The sequence below is a fragment of the Camelus bactrianus genome, chromosome 26 (assembly GCF_048773025.1).
Source record: "Camelus bactrianus isolate YW-2024 breed Bactrian camel chromosome 26, ASM4877302v1, whole genome shotgun sequence".
Classification (NCBI taxonomy): Eukaryota; Metazoa; Chordata; class Mammalia; order Artiodactyla; family Camelidae; genus Camelus; species Camelus bactrianus.
The window spans coordinates 30,254,735-30,266,970 of record NC_133564.1 but is presented as its reverse complement, the minus strand read 5'-3'; the positions used below and the strand labels follow the sequence as shown (position 1 = coordinate 30,266,970).

Genomic DNA, 12,236 nt, shown 5'->3' with positions numbered 1-12,236 from the left:
GTGTGTGCGCTTGTGTGTATACGGAACACACACACGTATTCATTGCAGCAGTGATCCTATGGGTGAAAACTGAAAATCACTTTTGTGTTCATTAACAGGGGACTAAACAGATAAGTATTGTCACAACCACACAATCTCATACTATGCAGCTGTTTTGTTTTTTTAACAGCTTTTCTTTTTTTAGAATGGGATACATCTCTATATGAAAAATACTAAATATTTTAAGTGGTTAAAAAAAAGCATAAAGCTCCTGCATATAGTACAATCCCATTTCTGTAAATAAAAAGGATACGCTCCCACGTACAGTACAATCCCACTTCTGTAAATAAAAAGGATACATGTTTATTACACACACACAAAAAAAAGAGCCTAAAAGACTACATTCTGTATAGCACAGGAAACTATATTCAGTATCTTGTAATAACCTTTAATGAAAACGAATATATGTATGTATATGCATGACTGGGACATTGTGCTACAGCCAGAAATTGACACATCATAACTGACTGTATTTCAATTGAAAAAAAAAAAAAAACCTACATTCCAAACTGTCAACTGTTCTCTTAGGGTCGGGGAGGAGGGGCTATACTGATGGATCTCACTAGGAGACTTATTTCTGTGATGTTTAATTTTTCTGCAATAAGCCTGCATACGTTTGGTTATCAAAGAAGAACAATAATGATTTTAAATGTTAATAAAAAAAACTTTAAAGTTCTATGAGAAAGCATATTGCAGCCCTGAAAGATCCCACCATTTGTTAGGGAGGGAATATAACATATACAGAAAGAACTATCATAAAAGCTAGGAACCAATACCACGCAGAGAAGAGAGGGGAGAAAAAATTCTGGGGGAAAAAAAAAAACAACCGGCTGGGATTGAGAGTTGCAGGAGAAAACGTATCAAGGAAATGGCACTTTGGAAGGAACTTGAAGATGCAGACAGTGTGAAATACAGAAGATGGAGAGGGGTTTTAGAAAAGGTAGATTCCAGATAAAGCGACGGGTCCAGCTGAGCCGGAGCACGGGTGGGGGATGGGGGTGGACGGGATGAAGGATTTTAAGGGGGGGGTGAAACAAAGGAACAAAAGAAAGGTCTCTAGACGGTCTTCATTGCTAAGCAAATGAGTTGAACTTATTTTACTTTAGTTCAAGGGCCGCTGGAGGTTTTTGAACAAGGAAGTGACACAATTAGAAGTAAATAAACAGCAGCAGTTCCGCAGTTGGTGACTGCGTAGTAACTGGTCTCCATCACCGAGCTACCGCCGGGATGTGACTCCTGACTGTCACTAACTAGCTGTATAGCCGTGGACCAGTTGCTCTGCTTCTCTGTGCTTCTGTGAAATGGAGAAGGTGGTCGTAACAGATAACCTGTCTCATAGCACTGCTGTTGAGGCTGTTGAGTTAATGTTTTTACGGCACATGGTAAGTGCTATGAATGTCTGTTAAATTTTAACAATCAGTTTCATACTTTTGGATGAAAATTGTTTTCATTTTGAAACTTTTTACCAAGAGCTAACATTACATGACAAATTATTAACTATTCTTTCTTCACACCTTCACAGGATTATATATTAGTAATCTCATTTTACAGATGGGAGAATTTAGGTTTTAAGGAGAGAGATGCAGTTTCAGAGTCATATAGCCAGTCACGAGTTGAATCCATGAGTTCTGAATCCTGGTTCAGCGATCCCTGCCCCAAAGCCAGAGTGATCTCTTAGCTCAAATTCTCAGAGCTTGGAAAATAGGAAAAGTGGAGAGTGGAAGAAATGTTGGCAATTTCTGTTTATAGGATAAGGGAAACAGCAGTGAGGGACAGTGATAAAGTAAAGTCAAAAAGAGAAAAAATTGGTGGAACAGCAGGAAGTTTGTATATAAAATCAAACTTATAAAAAATACATATATTTATACATGGTGAATTATGCCACACATACACCCCCTCCCCAAAATAAAACATATATTGGAGACCTAACTCACAATCTGTTTGTGGGCTGTTTTTGGCAGGGGTAGGGAGGTAATTAGATTTATTTATTTGTTTGTTTGTTTTTTAATGGAGGCACTGGGGATTGAACCCAGGACCTCATGCATGCTAAGCACACACTCTACCACTGAGCTATACCCTCCCCTCCCCCAACAAACAATCTGACTGTGTGTGGAGACAGAGCTTTTGGGAGGTTATTAAGGTTACATGAGTTCATAAAGGCAAGATCCTATTCCGATAGGACTAATGGCCTTATAAGAAGAGGAAGAGATCGCTCCCTGTCTCTACGACATCCTGGAAAGGCCATGTGAACACATAGCAAGAAGGCAGCCATCTGCAATCCAAGAAAAGAGCTCTCACCAGGGTCCAACTGTGCTGACAACCCGATCCCGGACTTCCAGCCTCCAGGACTGTGAGAAAATAAATTTCTGTTGTTCAAGCCACCCACGCGATAGTACTTTTTATACTCATACATATTTATAGACATGACATATGTACACATGCCAAAATGATTTCCTAGTGACAGAGTTTGGAAAACATTGCTATACTGCTAAATCAGATGCTCATATAAACTTCAAAACGAAGTGTTCATCCAGGTCCCAGAAATAACAGTCTCCCGGCCCAATGCACCATTCCTACTGATTCATGCTCATGGCATTGTTTTCCCGTCAGTTTGGATAAGCGCAGAGCACGGCTGGGATTCCCGCATCCCCAGAGATGTGCCCTGTGATTATATGGGAAGAGCTGGGCCTGTGGCATCAGAGCAGAGAAGAACTAGATACCCTCAGTTTGGGTCCCTGACCATGATTTACTGCTTTATTTCACTTTATGTTTGCTTAGACTAGTTACATAATCCATTTCTTCAACACCAAGCCTTGCCTGGGGGCTGCGATGAGAAAATCCTGGAGGCGAATATAGTCAAAGTTGTATCTGGAATAAATTCTATCTGGTTTATTCCAAGAGATGCCTGTGGAGGTCACTGAAGCAGGCTGCCTCTTACATCAGCAGTTCCCAACACAAGCTGATGATTACAAAACAAAGACAATCAAACCGGATATTTGGACAGATGGATTTATGTCCTCCCATTATTTTGTTAATAGGGAATACGTGCACACAGTCCAAAGTTCAAAAAGTACAAAGGAGTAAGAGTGAGCAAATATCTTCTTTTTTTTTAAACCTGTCCTATTTCTGAATTGTCCAAGAATTCCTCAAGATGCTTGTATTATTTGATGATAAGAGACAAAATGTTTATTTTATAAGTGAATAACTGGGTTTCAATGTAAAACTCAGAGATCTCATAGCTGCTTTGTGGTTTAAAAAAAATAGAGCTAACTTTATCTTCAATTTAAAAATACTTGTCAGTCTGTGGATACATTTTTAAAGAAATTTTAGCCAATTTTGTATCCATTCACATTAAAACTCCGGCCACTGGAAAACATATACGAAACCTGATGAGCAGTTTGAACCCGAGACCTAGTGCGATTCAGTGTGAGTCACTGGAGACAGGTAATTTGCTGAGGAATCTTCTTTCATATTTCATCATAATTTGTATGATGACTCCACATGTCTGCCAAACATTGTTAAAATTAAGTGTAGCACTGAGGCTGCAGAATTAAGCCCAGTCCAGCGTGAGTTTCATTTAGTAATCAAGTAATAACAAGCTAATTGCATCCTTACACCTAAAACCTAATGATGCTGCACATGCGATAATTGGATAAACAGCCAAATGGACGCTCTAGCACCTGATGTCGGAAGGCTTCAAGGTCCTGGCTTGCCAAAGAGACAGAGACAGGAACATGGTCCTGACCTGGGGGTCACCTTCTGGTAACTTCAACCTCTGGAACAAAACTCCGAGCCAGAAAGTAAGAGGGGAAGGGCCTCTGAGTTGCCAAAGTCCCTGCTTATTGACTCTGATTGAAGACCTCATTTCAGAAGGTCCCATTGTGTGGTCTCCCAGTCCTCAGCCGATTAGAAACCAAGAAACTGGAGAAGCCATTGAGGGTGGGGCGGGGAGCAGAAATGATTTCATTCAGTTCATTCCTCTGCCTGTAAATGGATTCGCCGACAGCAACAAAGGAGGAAAAGAAAATTTAACAAGCATTCCCAGGGGTTCTGTGTGCCCGAGACAATCTTCATCATTCCCAGCAATGACCTGGGGTAGGAAAGAGTGGTTGAACTGAGATCGGTGCCTTTATTTTAGGTGGAAAGTTTCATATGGTTTTGCTGGTAGGAGTGGTGGCCCCTAGGGGGGAGACCACCCGGGAGGTGGTCAGAGGAGACAGGATTCATTCGTGCTCTTGTATATTTCTAAATAGTATATTGTGTGCCTTATGCTTCTTTTGTTTAATAATAAATTTTTAAAAAAAAAATTTAAAGCCCCTGCAAAAGACTTCACAAATAACAAGTCTTTGAAAAGGAAATTGTATAAATCAAAGTATTGAAGACCTGAAACCATAAAAGTCTAGAAAAAAGCCTAAGAAAGCTCCTTGACATTGGTCTTGGCAATGGTTTTTTCAGATGTGACACCAAAAGCAACAAGAGGCACCAAAAGCAAAAACAAACCAGTGGGGCCGCATCATGCTAAAGAGTCCTGCGCAGCAAAGGAAACTGTCATTAAAATGAAAAGGCAACTTTCCAAATGAGAGGAGATATTTGTAAACCAGATATTCAGTAAAGGCTTAATATCCAAGATAAATAAAAAGATAAATATAAAATATAAATATACACATATAAATAAAATTAATATAAACAAATAAATATAGATATATTAAATACATATAAATAAATATATTTTTATAAATAAAAATAAATATTAAGAACTCATACACACCACCACCAACAAAAACAATCTGATTAAAAAATGGACAGAAGATCTGAACATTTTTCTAAAGAAGACATACAACCAGCCATAGGTACATGGAAAGGTGCTCCACATTACTAACCATCAGGGAACTGCAATCAGGGCCACAATGAGATACCACCCCATACCTCTCAGAATGGCTATTAGCAAATGGCTATTGGAAAATGACAAATGTTGGGGAGGATGTGAAGAAAAGGGAACCCTTGGGCACTGTTGGAATGCAAATTAGGGCAGCCACTCTGGAAAACAGTATGGAGGTTCCTCAAAAAATTAAAAATAGAACTACCATATGATCCAGCAGTTCCACTTCTGTGTATGTATCAGAAGGAAACAAAATCATTATCTCAAAAAGATATCCTGCATTCCCATGACCATTGTAGCATCATTCACAATAGCCAAGACATAGAAACAACCTGTGTCCATTGATAGATGAATGTATAAAGAAAATGTGGGGGATATACATATATATATATAAAATGTGGTATATAGATATAATGTGATGTGTATACACACACACACACACACACACACACACACACACACACACACACACACACACAATGAAGTATTACACAGCCATAAAAAAGGAGGAGATTGAGGGCATTATGCTAAGTGAAATAAGACAGAGAAAAACAAATGCTGTATGATCTCACTTATATGTGGAATCCAAAACACCTGAGACAGAGAACAGATTGGTGGTTTCCAGAGGCAAGTGGGGGCCAGAGGAGGGAGGGAGCACGAGGTGGGAGTGGTTGGTGGGGGAAATGGGTGAAGGTGGTCAAAAGGTACAAACTTCCAGTTATAAGATAGGTAAGTTATGGGGGTGTAACGTACAGTATGGTAACTGGAGTTAACAATACTCTATTGTGTATTTGAAAGTTTGTAAGAGAGTAGACCTCAAAAGTTCTCAGAACAAAAAAGTGTAATTATGTGAGGTGATGGATGTCAACTAGACTTAATTGTGGGATCATTTTGCAATATTCACATGTATTAAATCATTATGTTGTGTACATCTTAAACAAATACAATTTATATGTCAATTATATCAATAAAAATGGGAAAATTTCAAAAATTTTTAATATATATATGTATATATTCTACACAATGAGAAATATCACAATGAGATGCACTACAGACCTATCAGAATGGCTAAAATATAAAACAGTGACAACATCCTATGTCGGTGAGGATGCAGAGAAACTGGATCATGGTACATTGCTGGTGGGAATGTAAAATGGTACAGCCTCTCTGGAAAACTGGCAATTTCTTAAAAAAAACTAAATATGCAACTATCATACAAACCAGTAATTGCATTCCTGGGCATTTATCCCAGAGAAATGAAGACTTATGTTCACACAAAAACCTGAGTGCAGCTTTATTGATAATAGCCCAAAACTGGACACCACCCAGACGTCCTTCAACAGGTGAATAAAGAAACTGTGGAACGTACGTACCACTGAATACCACTCAGTAACAAAAAAGGAACAAACAGTTGATACACACAACAACCTGGGTGAATATTCAGAGAATTACACTGAGTGAAAAACACCAGTTCCAAAAGCTGAGATATTATATGATTGATTCTGTGTATATAACATTCTTGAAATGATAAAAATAATAGAAACGGAGAACAGATACGTGATTGCTAAGGGTTAAGAAGTGGGTGGGGTAGAAAGGGAAGTGTGTGTGGCAAAAAAAAAAAAAAGAGCAACACGTAGATCATTGTGCTGATGGAAATGTTCTCTTTCTTGGCTGTATCTGCATCAATATCTGGTTGCAATATCGTACTGTGGTTTACGAGACGCTGCCATCAGGGGAACCTGGGTAAAATGGTACGTGGGGTCTCTCTGAATTATTTCTTACAACTGCCTGTGAATCTATAATTATCTCCAAATAAAAGGTTTAATTAGAGAAAAAAATTTAAAGCTAAACAAATTTTTGTGAGTGCTTTGTGCTTAAATAGATTTTTTTTTAAAGTCACTTGCGGTGAAACGTATTCCCCTCTCGACCCTAGTTTAATGAAGCCATCACTACTTACACACTCCGCACACCGGTTAAGCGCAGTTTTGCATTTTGTGCCTGGCAGTACTCAGATGGTGGTGAGCTAACATTTCCTCTTCAGTTCCGACGTGAGGAACAGGGCTTCTTCCTCTCCTGCCTCGCTGCTACAATCCGTGTTGTGGAGTCTCCCCCAGAACCTCGGCTGGTACCCAAGAAAGTCACTCTCCCATGACAGGGTGCACAACAGGGTTGATTAGATCATTTCAATTAGCGACCATCCAGCCCTGCGGTGGCCCCATAAATTCAGAAGGTGACAAGCCAGTGTCACAGTACAAGTCAATTAGGATGCAGCTTGTGATTGTATGTTACTGACTACACCAGGAGTCAAATCATGGCCCCTGAAATGTAAGTGCATAGTCTTGAAATAGCTCAGCCACGAGGTCTATAGGCTGATTTATTTCTGGTTTCTCCAATTTAAGCCCTTGTATCATGACCCTGTAACTAGCACCCAGTTCAGAGTAGGTGGGCAGCATGCTGAGGTACCAAGAACTCTGGATTAGGAACCCTCTGACGTTGTAGGTAAAATGATGCCTGCATTTTTTATTGTTCAAAGCTGTAAAGAATCTAGAAATGTAAAATGCTGTATTACCAGAAGAAATAAGACCATGACACAAAATGCTGGTTGTCAAGCTTTTCTTCACACACCCCCTAAAAAGGCTGGAAAAGTGTCTATCTCCTTGCACGTTTTTAAGTTGGCATCTGTAACTTTTAATCATAGGTTTGAGTGCTTGCAAAGAAAGTATTCTGCCAATTGTTAACATGAGATATTTTAATTGGGGGTAGGTAATTAGATTATTTATGTATTTATTTTAATGGCAGTACTGGGGATTGAACCCAGGACCTTGTGCATGCTAAGCACGCGCTCTACGACTGAGCTATGCCCTCCCCGCAACATGGGATATTTTAAAATAAAACTGTCAGATCACGCTTTTAAAATGTACCCGATAGAATCTAAATATCAGAGTTACTTGACACCATTGTTCCTTTCTCAACACGAAGCAGTTCTTTAAACAGTCAAAAAAGTTAAATGCTTCCCTTCCCTCCTTGAACTGTATTTTCTTTCCAGTTCTAAAGAAGTGTATGTATCCAAATGTCATATACTTTTATGACATCTTTTATTATTGGAACATCTCTTTTTGATTATCCTATCATATTTTCTGAAACAAAAATGCATATGTAAATTGAGTTTACAATTTTAAAAGGTCACAATTTAAAAATATCCTGTGACCCATCAGGCTTTAAGTGTGAAACATTTTTTTTTGAGACCAAGTCATCGTTACAATTATGAGTAACAAGATAGATATATATTTTATTCATCATTAAACATAAAATAGTAAAATATTATTGGAAATTATTTTCTTAATGTGATGGATGAGGATGGATTTTTAAATACATGGATTTTTACATATTTACATAGATATGTAATTAGTTCAAATAGCCATGAATTAATACTAGTTACCGCAAGAAGAGTAGGTTTAACATATTGTCCCAATTTCTCATTTTTTGGAATGTAGGTGCTGAGAAACCTTGTTCACATTAACAAGTCGATGGGGCTGGAAGGAGTTTCGTTATGACAATGTTTAGGGCTGTCGAGAAGGAAGGAAAATTGGGACATATTTCTGGCCTCGTGGCTTCAGAGGGGAGGCTGGAATTTGCCTGTGAACACAAATTCTGCGTGAAGATTTCTAGCTGATCCACCTTTCCCAGGGAACTCAAAATTTGTTTTTCAGCATAGCCAAACTTGGCAGTGTCATTCAATTTTTTGAACTCCTTCAAGTTATAGGTCAGACATCTGTTCAAAACTTACGCTATGGAGGAGGTTGTGCATATGGTGGGCAGGGAGGGTACAGGAACACTGTGCTTTCTGCTCAATTCTGCTGTGAACCTAAAACTGCTCTAAAAAATAAAGTCTATTTAAAAACTTTATTGTAATGATCTATCAGTGGTCAGCTCAGTTTGGTTTTTTTCTCCAAGTTTTATGGAAAGTCATAAATTGGAAACCACCTACCTTGTGAAATGATTCGCACCTCAGTTACAAAAGGCTTCTGCTTTCTCAACACAAACCCAGATACTTTTCATTGTCCCTTGTCTTGGCCCTGGAGGTTTTTACGGCAAAGGGCAATGCCTTTCTTTCCTTTTTGAGAAGAAGAGAGAAGGCTGGTGTGAAAGGAGAGTGGGGAGCAGAGGAGATGGATGTGAGACCCGGTTTTCTCTCCATCTCAGGCAAATGTAGAGACTGATGCCCTTAAAACCATGTTCCCTGGGGGTACCCAGGCTTTTCACATCACCAGAGGGGGGTGATTTAAGAACCACCTCGAATACACAGAACTGTAACATCAGAGCCCCATCACCTCAAAAACAGGGCTAATAAAAAGCAATGAAATAATGCCATTTGCAGCAACATGGATGCACCTAGAGATGATCATACTTAGTGAAGTAAGTCAGACTGGGAAAGACAAGTATCAGATGATATCACTTATATGTGGAATCTAAAGAAAGACACAAGTTTTATTTACAAACCAGAAATAGACTCACGGACACAGAAAACAAATTATGGTTATCAAAGGGGAAAGAGGGGGGTAAATTAGGGGCTTGGGATTAACAGATACACACCACTATATATAAAATAGATAAATAACAAGGACATATAGCACAGAGAACTTACTCAATTTCTTGTAATAAATAATGGAAAAGAATCTGAAAATAAATGTATACATGTATGTAAATGTATAACTGAACTGCTTTGCTGTACACCTGAAACTAACATTGTAAATCAACTGTAGTGTAATAAAAAATAAACTAAAATAAAATAATAAGTCTGTGTTGTTTTAAGTCACTAAAAAACATTAAAAAACAGGGCTATAAAACGGAGGTGGGGCAGCGGTTGCTGCTTGCAGGGCAGACACCAAATTGATATCAAGTCTGTGACTGTTCCCCGCCCAGGCTAGCCCATGGAGGCGGAACAGGAAATATTCAAGTCCAACTTCGTATCAGATCGTCTTTGCTGCAGTCCTGAGCTGCTGCTTAGGAAAGACACCGACCAAGTTTTTCCTTTTTTCTTCCCCCTTCTGTTCTATTTACTAACCACTGCCCTCTCTCACTCCCCTCCCATCTCCCAAGTACCAAAAATAATGTGAATTTCAAGCCTTTTTTCGGCCTTCCTGTGGGCGGGGGAGCAGCTCCCCTGGGAATTGTTCTGGATCTAGGCGGCTCCATCTGTAATTTGGCAGAATCTCTGCACCCCACCCCCACCTCCTGTTCCTCCCCCCTCCCCCCACACACACCCTCTCTGCCTCATTCTTAGAAGTGAGAGAGGAGCCCCCCAGGAGCCCCCTGGGTTGGGGGGCACTGCAGCCTCCACTTACCCGCCCTGGTTTGGGAAGCACAAGGCTCCCTGCACAAGGGAGCCAGCTCCTCACCAGCCAGAAGCAACCACCTCGGCCGGCCGGCCAACCGCTGACAAGGACGAGGTGACAGCAAGGAGGAGGGAGGCTAGCCCTGTGCCCCTCGGTTCAGGAGCCTCAAGGCAAGTTCCTGTTTCAGAGACAAGAGTTTTAAAAACGGAAAAACTGATGAAATTCAGAGAGGTGTGTGTGTGTGTGTCGCTCTCCCAGTTCACGCACTTAACCCCTTGATCTTCCTCTGGGGGACAGTTGGTCTGCCTTCCTGAAAATCTCTCCAGACCTAACCTCTGCCCCTCCCCACCCCTCTGTCCTCATGGCCATTCCTTAGCTCCATGTCTCAATCCTCTGGTGAATTTTTTTTTTTTTTTTGTTATTGACAAGAAAAAAAGAAAGGGTTGGGAGGATATAGCTCAGTGGCAGAGCACATGCTTAGCATGCACAAGGTTCTGGGTTCAAGCCCCAGGACCTCCATTATAAATGAATGAATGAATGAATGAACGAAGGAATAAATAAATAAATAAATAAATAAATAAATAAATTCCTAATTACCTACCCCTCCTAAAAAGATAAAAATTTAAAAAAAAAGTTTTTAAGAAAAAAGAAAGGGGAAAAAAATGAGAAAGAGAAAAAGAGTGTCCTGAGACAAAAAAGCATGTCTAAGAGTGTCCTGTGGTTTGGGAAAGTTCTAGTTCAGGGTTTGCCTGACTTGTTTTCCCCTGGTCCTTTCCACACTGAAGATGGGGCTCAAAAACACTGCTGGTTACCAGTGGAATGTGTTTCCTCCCTCTGATTCAACATGACACACTCTCCCTAGGTTTGGAGTTGAGAAGATAACAAGAGTGATGTCCAAGGATGAAGAGCCAGTTTCAGGGGGATCTTGTGCACCAGTCAGTGCCTCTGCCTTTGGTTCTGCAGACCGTGAATGCTGAGCCCGGAAGAGTGCATCCCCAGCTGCCTGGCCAAGGAGACACCAGAAGGAGGGCTCACGTCTCCCATAGAAAGAAAGAGGGAAGGAGGGAGGGAGGGGGAGGGATTGCAGAAAAAAGAAAGAAAAGCAAGAAAGAACGGAAGACAGAAAGGAGAGAGAGGAGGGAGGGAAGGAGAAAGGGAGAGAGCAGAGACCATCAGCCTTTGCAACACCTTCCAGGAGGGAGGAACAACCTTTGGGGTGGGGTGGGGGAGAGGAGGAACTGAGGAAGAAAGAAAAAGAAGGAAAGAAAGGAGAAAGGGAGGGAGTGGGGAGGGAGGGAAGAAGGGAAGGAGAGACAGGGAGAAAAAAAAAAGAAAACTGGAACAGTGAATTTTCAAAAAGGCACATGGACATCCCAGTTAAGCACGATCTATAGAAGATATAATTTTATCCCTGCTCCCTCTTAAACCTCCATTGAAATGACAATAAAGGGAGGAAAGGCATCTACCTCCTCAAGGACAAAGAGAATGTGAAAACAGCAACAACGAACAATAATGTTAAACCTTCAAGAAACATAAAAGCTATGATCAGTGGAAACTAACCGACCTTACCAGAGAAACCTAGACCTACGCAGACTGGAGGCCAGTCAGAAACCGGCTGTTCAGCATCTCCAAGCCCCAGATGGGCTCAGGGTGGCGGCGGGGGAAGTGGGGTTTGGGTGAGGTTGGAAACAGGAAGATTGGTTGAAAGCTTGTGTGGGGAGGAAGAAGACTGAGAGGTTGAACACGAAGTCTCAGGGCTTAAGATCTAGGATCTCCCATCTCCCTTACACAATCCTTACTCATTCTTGATGGAAGATTGCTGAAAAAGGCTTGTACCTCCTCAATTCCCACCCCCACCCCCAGGCAGGAAAATGGAGGGTTCATATCATTGGGAAACTGTCCAGCTCAAGAGAAAAACACTAGAATCAGGTCTCTGTCTCCCAGGGCAATAGCTTTGGTGCAGCCCACCTGCCTTCAAACCC

The 12,236-nt window shown here is 40.7% G+C and overlaps 1 long non-coding RNA gene across 1 annotated transcript; it reads right to left on the bottom strand.

Annotated features, from left to right (window-relative positions):
- Positions 1 to 3,034: 3,034 nt before the first annotated feature.
- LOC123617749 (uncharacterized) lies at positions 3,035 to 10,486 on the bottom strand. Its single transcript, XR_012502396.1, has 2 exons — positions 10,264 to 10,486; positions 3,035 to 9,032 (listed from the first exon to the last, which is right to left on the bottom strand). It is a non-coding gene; the product is annotated as an uncharacterized LOC123617749 (long non-coding RNA).
- Positions 10,487 to 12,236: the final 1,750 nt, after the last annotated feature.